This window comes from Pongo abelii, chromosome 3 (assembly GCF_028885655.2).
Source record: "Pongo abelii isolate AG06213 chromosome 3, NHGRI_mPonAbe1-v2.0_pri, whole genome shotgun sequence".
Lineage (NCBI taxonomy): Eukaryota > Metazoa > Chordata > Mammalia > Primates > Hominidae > Pongo > Pongo abelii.
The window spans coordinates 45,054,147-45,064,610 of record NC_071988.2 but is presented as its reverse complement, the minus strand read 5'-3'; the positions used below and the strand labels follow the sequence as shown (position 1 = coordinate 45,064,610).

Genomic DNA, 10,464 nt, shown 5'->3' with positions numbered 1-10,464 from the left:
GAATAGTGTGGAGTTTTGGAAGGATATCTCTGCCTAGGAGTGGAGTTGGACATGAGGGCAGGACTAAGAAAGAGTGAGTGAAGGAAAAGGTGTGAAGGGAGCAGATGAGTGGAGGGGGGACTTGGGGTTTCGAGTCTTGTCCATCAATTCCCACAACAGAGACTTGGGAGGACTGGGTGGGTCCTAAAAAATTAGGTAAAGCAGAGTAGGTTGGTCTGGTATTAATGAAAAAACATACTGGCCTACCTGCCACCATCAGGGTTACCCTTGGCTTGGATGAAGCGATGATACTTGCCAGGGCATCTGTTCTAGGACACTGTCAGTCTTCAGCAGCAAGGCCGATGAGATCTGAGTAGGAAGTTTTCACTGGCTTGGGAAGGGATGGGGGCAGTCCTTGCGGGGGCTGCTCACAGTCCAACTTCCAGTGCGGTCCTCCACAGAGGGGGCATGCCCTGGTGGGCTTACCTCGGTTTGGGCATTGTCTGGACCAGTGGCCTTCACTGCTGCACTTGAAATACGTGCCAGATGGAGGTGGATTGCTAGGAGGCTTCTGTGTGGAGCTGCGGCCCCGTGGGCCTGCAGGGCCCCTGATGGTGTAGGCAAGCATTTGAAACTCTGTTTTTGCCTTTTACTTCCCTCATTATGATTGTTAAAGACTTTGAAGGCTAAATTAAGAAGGTCTCATTGTGGGGTTTGAGGGCCGTTGTCAAGCTTCTGAAGCTTGTGCCGAATATCGGGGGTGGATTGGGAAATGAAGCAAAGGTTTAAGGTGGTGGTTCCTTCTGAGCTGGCTGGATCTAGGTTGCTATAGTTTCTCATGTCTTCAGTTAAATGAGAGAGAAAAAGCGCTGGGTTTTCATCAGGACCTTGGGTGATTTCTGAAAGTTTTTCATAGTTTACTGCTTTATGGGTACCCTTTTTGAGTCGTGCAAGGAGACACACAATCATGTGGTCTCGATGGTGGCCTCCAGAAGGCCCGTCTTAACAGTCCTGGTGGGGGTCCTATTTGGGGACTGCCTCTATGCTAGTAGGCTGGGCAGGGGCCTGGTGATGAATGGTATCAGCATGTTCATGAGCTAGGGTCCACATACAGTCTCAGTCTTCTATGGTGTGGGTGGAAGAGAGGATTATGTAGAGGTCATTCCAGGTTAGTTCATAAGACTTGCTAAGGTACTGAAACTCCCTAATTTAAAAGGTAGAGTCTTCTGGAAATGAACCGAGTCTTTTGTTAATTTGAGAGAGATCAGTGAGGGAGAAGGGAACACGAACACTAACAATACCTTCAGCTCCTGCTACTTCCCAAAGGGGACATTCTAGCACCGGCCCTGAAGTAAGGGTGGGGCATGGGCCAAAGATGGCACCTGAGTGAGTATGGGTGGGAGAGAAGGAAAAACCTGGAAGTGGTTCCTGCTGCAGGTTTGAAGGGGGAAGTGGGTCAAGTTAACAGGCAGTGGAGAATAGATAAGGGTGTAAGGTGGCAGGATGGGTTTACAAGCCTCAGGAGAGGGCAGTAGGGGAGGAGAATGGGTACAGGCAATACTAGAATTGTCCTGAGGAAGGGACAGTGTAGGAAAAGAAGTGGATACAGGTGACTGGGAAGATGGCAGCTGAGAAGATGGTGGCTGGCAAAATGGCAGCTGGGAAGGTGGCGGCTGAGAAGGTGGTGTCTGGGAAGATGGCGGCTGAGAAAATAAGGAGGAGGCTTGGGGGGTTAAAGAAGATGGTTGAGAGGGAGAGGTAGGTGCTGGGAGGGGTGGGCAACAGTCTGCTGGATCTAACGAGGAAAGAAGGTAGGGTCGGGAGGAGAAAGGGAGGAGAAAGGATCAGTGCAGTGAGAATGGAGGAGAAGAATTTGAACAGGTGAGCAAGAATTGCAGAGGTCGGGTTGTGATCTGAGTGCAAAAAGGCCTCGACATAAGGAATTTCTCCCCATTTCTTCAGTCTTCGGCAATAATTGCTTAAATCAGTTAAAATTGTAAAGTTGAATGTTCCATTTGCAGGCCATTTGGACCCATTATCTAGTTTGTATTGTGGCCAGACTGAATTGCAAAAAAAGACTAGGATCTTAGGGTGGATAATTTGCCTGAGGCCTAAGGTTTGCAGGTTTTTTATGAGGCAGTCTAGAGGGCAGTTTTTTGGAATGGAGCACTGGGAGTTTCCCATAACAGGGGGTAGGCTCAGAAGAATAGGGAAAAGGGGACCGTCCTGGACAGCCAGAGGGAGATGATAAAAGGAGCAATTGTAACTGCTGCCTTTTTCATTCCTGGAATGGGATCAAATGGCTTAGAGGCTAAGAACAAATGATCAGCGAGTGCCTGGCACACCCTGGAGCCTTCTTGGACCAACATTAGATTTTCGGACTAGAGAAACCAACAGAGGCCATATGGAATTTTCCCTGTTAACCGGGCTCCTGGGGAAACTTATCAGTAGGTGAAGTCAGTGACTGACATGCATGCATGCAATGGCAACTGGAGGCTGAGGAGATTCCTTTATCCGGCTGCTGTGGTCTGCTCTCCAGGGTGGAGGGTTAGGTCCATGAGAGGTGCAGACCTGAGCCCCTCCCGAGTTTTGCCACGAGATGTAAGGCTCTTGTATTAGTTCCAATCCTGAGAGTGTGCCAACAGACAACACAAGGTGGTGTGGAGCAACATGCTCTTTTAATGAGTGCCTGGGTGCAGGCAGGCTGAGGCCTAAAATGGAATCAACCGCAAGTGAGGACCGGGCCAAAGTTTTATAGTCTCCTGTAAACAGGAAGTGTCCTGGTGACATAACTGCTACGTTGTACAAGGACAGCCTCTTAATCTTCAGGGGTACCTGTCTTCTGGCCAGGGTAGGTGTCTTGGGCCAGCTCTCTTCCTGCTTCTTCTATCTTGCTGACGCAAGTGGCCTTGCGCCTTGGGACTGGGCCTGCAAAGAGAGGAGTTATTCATCTCCTTAAGCTTTCTGGCCCGGGGGAGAATCTTACATTTGCTAAATTAAATTGTTTTAAATTTAATTTGTCTAAAGTTTTTTCTTTTAATGTAATATAGCATTGAATGTTTGGTTCAGAGAAAGCATGCTATAGAGCTCCAAAAATATTGTGAGTTTTATTGTGCTCCATTGGAAGGTATTCAAAACTCAGTGTGTTTCCCTATGCCTGCAAGAAAACAAAACAAAACAAAACGTAGATAGTCAGTTTCACGCATCCTGGCTTTGTATTTTTCAATTTTTGAGACAAGATCTCACTCTGTTGCTCAGGCTTGAGTGCGGTGGTGCAATTATATTTCATTGTAGCCTCTAACTCCTGAACGCAAGTAATCATCCCACTTCATTTTCCTAGGTAGCTAGGATTGCAGGAATGAGCAATCACATCTGGTCACCAACTCTTTATGTGACTGCTTCTCCAAAATTTTGTTTGGATGTTGACACTGATGATGCTACAGGTGCACAAAAAGGTTATAAAAGGTTCCCATAATGAGACTTACATGGGATGCAGAGCTGGCTTCCCAAACAGGTGTGAAAAGGATTTGAGAGATCCAGGTAAAAAGTGATTTGGAGTTTTTATATATTTAAAAGGCAGAGCTGGAATGAGGATTCCTACAAGGGCCTGAACTTACATGATTTGAACTTCTTGCCAGTGCAAAAGGAGAGAGAACCTGGACTTTCTCATCCACTTACCCAGATGTAAGGCACAAGGAAAAGAGGAAATGTGCTTGAAAACCATGAGCAAACACCACAAAGTGGAGTCAGCCACTTCATTACATCGCTGATGTACAATAACCAAATTATTTTCCACAGTGCCCGAACTCTCTACTTAAAGGTGAGAGACATGAACAGTCCACATGATCCCAGGATGTGGAAGTAGAAGTGGTGGCAATCAACTTTGAGAAAGTGCCTGACAGCTCTAAAGGAAGACTTTGGTAGGAATTCTGGAGGCACTGTTTCAGCAAATGGGACTGAAGGGGATAGAGTCTTTGATATTTCTGAAGTCATACATTTTGAATTGATATAGCAATTTACTGATAATCCCTGAATATGTTTTAAAAGTTGGAGAGTGAAATGATTGAAGACATCAAAAGCTAAGGCTTTACATTAGTTATTTATTCTTTATAGTAGGAATATAGATAAAGAAAGAGCTCAGTAACTTGGTTTGAGTAACTTGCTTTAGGAAAAAAAAATGGTTAAAACTTATTAGTACTTTCTATCTGGAAGAAGACTTGTCCTAGGTCTTAGCTGACAAGAGGATTTTCTTCCAAATTTCCTCCAAACTTGTCAACAGAAATCTTTTTTGAACTATAGGCATGACAAAATGAGGTAAATATGGAAAAGCTTAATAGAAAGGCAAAACTATTTCTGATAATGTTAAAATAGAAGTTTAACTTGTACATTTTAAAACTTTCTTTCAAGTTTCCATTTTTTTCAACAATGGCTTCTTAAAATTAGCTTAACTTTAATTGGTTTGAATATCAGTACTTATTTTATAACCTCACAGAAGCAGTAATTAAGCTTTGGAGTTTTCACAGGTAACGTGTAAAAATGATGACTATATTGGATACCAATCAATTGCTATAGGGACACTAATCAATAGTTTCCAACATCTTTTGGAGATCCAAGTAAAGTCAAATTCATAGCATATTTTGTAAAACAAACAAACAAACAAACAAACAGGTCATTTCATCCTACTGGACACCAATATTGATTGATTCAATGATACTAACTTTCAGGAGTATTGATGGGAATTTGGATTCACAGGGGCTTTCTTTCTCTTGCTGTTGGTGGAATGTTAAGCAGAAATCAGGACTGCCATTGCCGCATACATTAAGCTAACATAAGATAAGCCAGCCTGAAATAAAAAGCCCCTATGTCAAGGAGGAACAAATCGGAGAATCCATGAAATTAGTGATAGCACACTAATCACACCATGTTTTTGGTGACTTGCAACCGGTAGTTGTTGTCCCTTGTTCAACGATAGAGAAAGAGTTGGTTATATCACATGCTGAGGGTGGCTAAAACATTAGAAGACCAAGGTGAAAAAAAAAAGAAATGATAAAGTGGTTCAGTTTGTTGCAACCTTCAGTGAAAAACATTATACTTGCTTTCAAACTAGCTATTTAGAAGCACAGACAGAAGAAAAATCAATCCTTCCTAAAACAGATACTCTTTTTTTGGGATTGTCAATTAATCATACTCAAAACTGTGAATATAATAAAGCAGAGACTTGTAAGGTTAGAAAAACTGAGTTTTTAATCATTACAGATCCAAAGCATAAAGTGGGAGAAAAAGAAAATATATTTATAAAAATAACATTTTACTGGTTTTATTTCAGTAATAATGAAGATTTTTAAAAAGTGGTTTAATTTTATTATTAGCACTTAGGATATCTTCATTTTATTTTTATACTTTGAAATTTTATTCAATGTGTATGAAATTCAATAAAATATTAGAAAATAAAATTTTAATGCCCAATTATGTATAGAATATGGAAGTAAACCATGTAAGCAAAAGATATTCATACAGAAAATTTGGAAAGACATATTCCAATATGCATGTGTGACTGTGCCTATTTATGTTTATGTGATATGTATATGTTTATAAATGTTTTATTGATTTTTGAAACTATATTTATGAATATATCTTTCTCTCATAATCATAAAAACCATACAGTCTCCAGACTGTACTTAGGAAAATATTTAAATATTTCCTTTTTAATGGATCTTTTTGATTTTACTTATTTATTCTCCTATTTTTAATTATTTCTAATTTAGTTGATTTAATGGTAATAACCATAATAGCAAATACAGCATATTCAAAGTTAATAATTATTAATAATGCTTTTTGGCAGGATTTTATAGAAAACATATTAAGGTTGTCAAGTGAATTAATTTTTCCCTCAAAAGTGGTTTTTGGAGCACAGAGAAAACAATAGGTGTTTATTTCCTCATACGAATATTATAAGCTACTCAATTCATTAAAATCATGAATGCAAAATGTAGTTTTCCTTAAGTGTTTTACGTTCATGTTCTAAATGTTTATTTACATTTTCAATTTAAAAAATTAAAAGAAATAATGTAGAGATCTTAAACTATTAGATCAATAAGTTGAAATCATTACAATTTTTTAAATATTTGGTTCATTTTACAACTTAATTAAATTCCCTTAAACACTTAAGGGAATTTGGATATTAAATACATTTGGATATTAAATGTGTTTAATTTTTATTTTTTAAATGACTATCAAGGCAGTTACTGATCAAAATAATTTTCCTAGCAACTTAATTATTCCTGTGAATTAATACTGATGTTACGGTTCTAGAAAATCAAGTGCTGTCAAACATTTGATACTATTAAAATTTACTGTATTCTTTTATATCTTGTAAATGAAAACATGTGTCTAAAACGATGCATTTTTAATTGTAATCAAAAGGCCAAATATTAGATAATAGATATCACAAATATTTTAAACATCAAATAAGTACAGATTGTCCCAGGAATTAAAAATATATCTTTAAACTTGCCACAGATGTTAATATCATGGAATAATTCTAATTCAATTTGGATTTAGAAAAACATTTAGTTGTGAAAAAAGTAAAATAAGTTTTTCATTTGCTTATCTGTTGTTTGTTTCATTTTGTTTTCATTTCGTGCCTGTTAAAGTTATAAATATGTTTCAATCTCAAATGGATTTCATTTTATGATGCGGGGATTCAAATATAGGCCCATGTGTCAAATCCAACCAACAAAATGGTTTTGTACTCCCCACAAGATAAGGTTTCTAAAATTTTTCAGTAATTGGGAAACATTTTTATAGCATTACAAAATCATATGCAATTTAAATTTTAGCATTCATAAATAAAGTTTTAGTAAACATCTCTGCATGTGTTGTCTGTTACTGATTGGAATTACAATAGCAGAATTGAGTAGTTGTGACAAAGATTGAATGGCTTGCAAAGGTGAAAGTAGTTGCTATACGACTATTTGTAGAAAATATTCTGACCACTGGGCTTCTGATTAGAAATTTCAGCCTGAGATGAGAACTTGGGAATTATTCTTTTCACCCCAGAAATAAAAATGCTAAGGCCATTTTCTTTGTCTTTGATGAAGTGGGGTTTGTTTTAAAGGACTCAACCTGTGAGTTTTTTAACAAGATATTTCCATTTTAAAGCCCAGCTTGGATTAAAAACAAACAAAGCAGTCAAAAATAGTTGAATTTCCATTTAGGTAGTTTCACATCTTGATACAAATCTTGTGTTTACTGGTTTATCCTCATATCTGCAATATCCCCTCATGTACTAATCCTCAGTGATTAGTACCCTTACCAAGGAGACCCAAGGAAGCTTTTTCGTTTCTTCCATCATGTGAGGACACGGCAGGAAGTTGCTATCTATGAGCCAGAAAGTTGACCCTCACCAGATGCCAAGTCTGACTTGATCTTGGACTTTCCAGCCTCCATAACAAAATAAATATCTGTTGTTTATAAGCTACCCTGTTCAAGGAATTTTGTAATACCACCCAAATGTACTAAGACAATATCTAAAGAACCAAGTTAAAGTGACTTTTTGCTGTATCAGAGGTGAAATACTTTGTAATTTTTCGGCATTTGGAAGAAAATTAATACAAACAATCTGGGCACAGTGGCTCACGCCTGTAATCCCAGCACTTTGGGAGGCAGAGGTAAGCGGATCACCTGAGGTCGGGAGTTTGAGACCAACCTAGACAACATGGTGAAATACCGTCTCTACTAAAAATACAAAAATTAGCCGGGTGTGATGGTGGGCGCCTGTAATCTCAGCTACTCAGAAAGCTGAGGCAGGAGAATCGCTTGAACCCAGGAGGCAGAGGTTGCAGTGAGCCAAGATCGTGTAGTGACTGCACTCCAGCCCGGCAACAGAGTGAAACTCTGTCTCAAAAAAAAATAAATAAATAAATAAAAAATAAAAATTAATACAAGCACAGAAACATTAAGTTATGTGGGTTATATTAAATGATTGAAACAGCACTTTTTTTTTCTTTACTCATAAGTGTGCAAACTGTTTTTCTTCTGAATGAGATTTGAGAAAAGAAAGCATGGAAAATCCTGAAATGGTGTCAGGCTTCTATTTCTCTTACCGGATAAAAGGTAATCTATTTTATCACCTTCTTCTATTGTATGAAAAATATTATGTAAGTAAAATAAAAGTTTCCTCTATAATTTGATCATGAAATGGCAGAGTCAACTTTGTGCATATTTGTGCTCCTTTTGTTGATTTTTGAAGTTGAATTTGCTCTTTAGAGACTGTTAAAATCGTTTGGGAAAATATTTTTATCTTCAGACTGTTTTCAAGTGAACGAAAGGTATAAAGCAGTTTCCTGAAAGATAGGAGCCTACCATAGTGAAATAAGAATTGAAACTCTCTAGGTTTCCTCCAGCTTTTTGTAATGATATATAACCTCTTTCTGCCTGTGCATACAATGGCAAAGGTAAACCAGGGAACAGATATATACTCCACCAGTGTCCCCAGGTGATCTGACATTCATTTCTCTGATGCTCTGTAGATGGGCTCTTCTGATAGTGGTAACCAGGCTGTCGTGAACTCAGAAAGATCTCCATGGGGCCACTTGTCTTATTTTCATTTCCCTAAGTTACTCTCTTCCTTCCCTAGAGGCAGATAAGTTGCACAGTTCCTGAAATAATTGCAAACATAGATGTCAGAAAAATGTGGAAAGCAGTGATCATCATAGACAGGACAGGGGAAACAGTGTGTCCACCTTATTCAACCAGCCCCATCTTCTCCACATTTGTGGTGGCTTCCAGCAAGTTCTTTGTGGAGGACACTTGCTCTTCTGATGACTTTCTTATTCACCTCTTTCTGCCTGGGGGCTACTGTGGATCCATTAAATCTTTTTTCTCTGTTTCCCTGGAATCCTACGTCTTCCTCTTTGCCTTTGTACTACATTGTTAGTCATGGAATTCCATCCACTTATTTTCTCTTTGTTTTATTTTTTATGAAGGTAAAATTTACAGAATATACGGTTAATGATTTTAAACTGTACAATTCAGTGATATTTAGTGTCTAATTTAGTATTTAATATATTCACAATGTTGTTCAACCACTAGCCCTCTCTCTAGTTCTAAAACCTTTTTATCACTTCATAAAAACACCCAGAGCACATTTTGCGATCAATTCCCACTCAATCCTTTTCCCATTCCCTGGTAGCCTCTAACTTGCTTTTGTCTCTCTGGATTTGCCTATTCAGAATACATTATATAAAAGGAAACATACAATATATGGCCTCATATCTCTGTTCCCTTTTTACTAACATAATATTTTCCAGGTTCATCTAGTTGTAGCGTGATTGGTATTTTGTTTCTTTTTATGACACAATAATATTACATTGTATGCACATAGCACAATATATTTACCCATTCACATACTGATGTTCATTAGAGTTGTTGCCTTTTGGCTATATGAATGAGAGTCATTATAAAAATACATGTACACATTTCTATGTGGATATATATTTTTATTTCTCTTGGTATATACCTCGAAGTATTGGGTTATATAGTAATCCTATGTTTAACTTTTTGAGAAATCAACCAAACTGTTTTCCACAAATGCTGCATCATTGTACATTCCCATCTGCAAAGTACAAGGATTCCCATTTCTTCACATACTCATCAACACTTATTATTTTTCATTTTCTTCCTTAAAGCCAACTAGTGAGTGTACGGTGCTGGCTCATAGTTTTGATTTTCATTTTCTTAAAGACAAATAACATTGAATATCTATTCATGTACTTGTTGGCCAATAATATATTGTTCTCATCTTGACTAGAATGCTTATGCAAGATCTTTGACCACTTTTAAGCTGGGTTGTTTGGTTTTTTGTTATTGTTGTTGAGTTTTAAGAGTCTTTTATGTATTCCATTAAATCCTTATCAGATAATGATTTGAAAATATTTTCTTCCATACTGCAATTTGTCTTTTCACATTCTTGATTATGTACTTTGATGTACAAAAGTATTTTTTTAATTTTGTGAAGTCCAATATGTCTTTGTTTTCTTTTGTTCTTCTTGCTTTTGGTTCCAAATCAAAGAATCCATTGCCAAATCTGAGATCATGTAGATTTGCCCCTATGTTTTATATAAAAGTTTTATAGCTTTTGCCTTTATATTTTGACTGTTCATTTAGAGTAAGTTTTGGTGTGTATAGTTAGGTACAGTGAGGTCTGTAATGGTGTCACTTGGCTAGGCTATGGTGATCAGTTGCTTATTTTAACACATACCTGTTGTGCAGGTATGTTTTAGATGTGATTAACACAATAAGTAGCCTTTAATTAACGCATATTACCCTCCATAATGTGGATGGACCTGAACCAATCAGTTCAAGGCCTTTAACTAAAGATTAGGTTTTCTGATAACAACAGAAGAAATTCTGCCTCAAGACTGAAATACAGAAATTCATATTATGTTTTCAGTCTGTTGAACTGGTCTGTGAATTGAGTAAATT

General features: G+C 37.7%; 1 pseudogene; it reads right to left on the bottom strand.

Annotated features, from left to right (window-relative positions):
- Positions 1 to 261: 261 nt before the first annotated feature.
- Positions 262 to 2,930, bottom strand: LOC129059152 (transcription factor NF-E4-like; annotated as a pseudogene).
- Between the last annotated feature and the right edge of the window lie 7,534 nt (positions 2,931 to 10,464).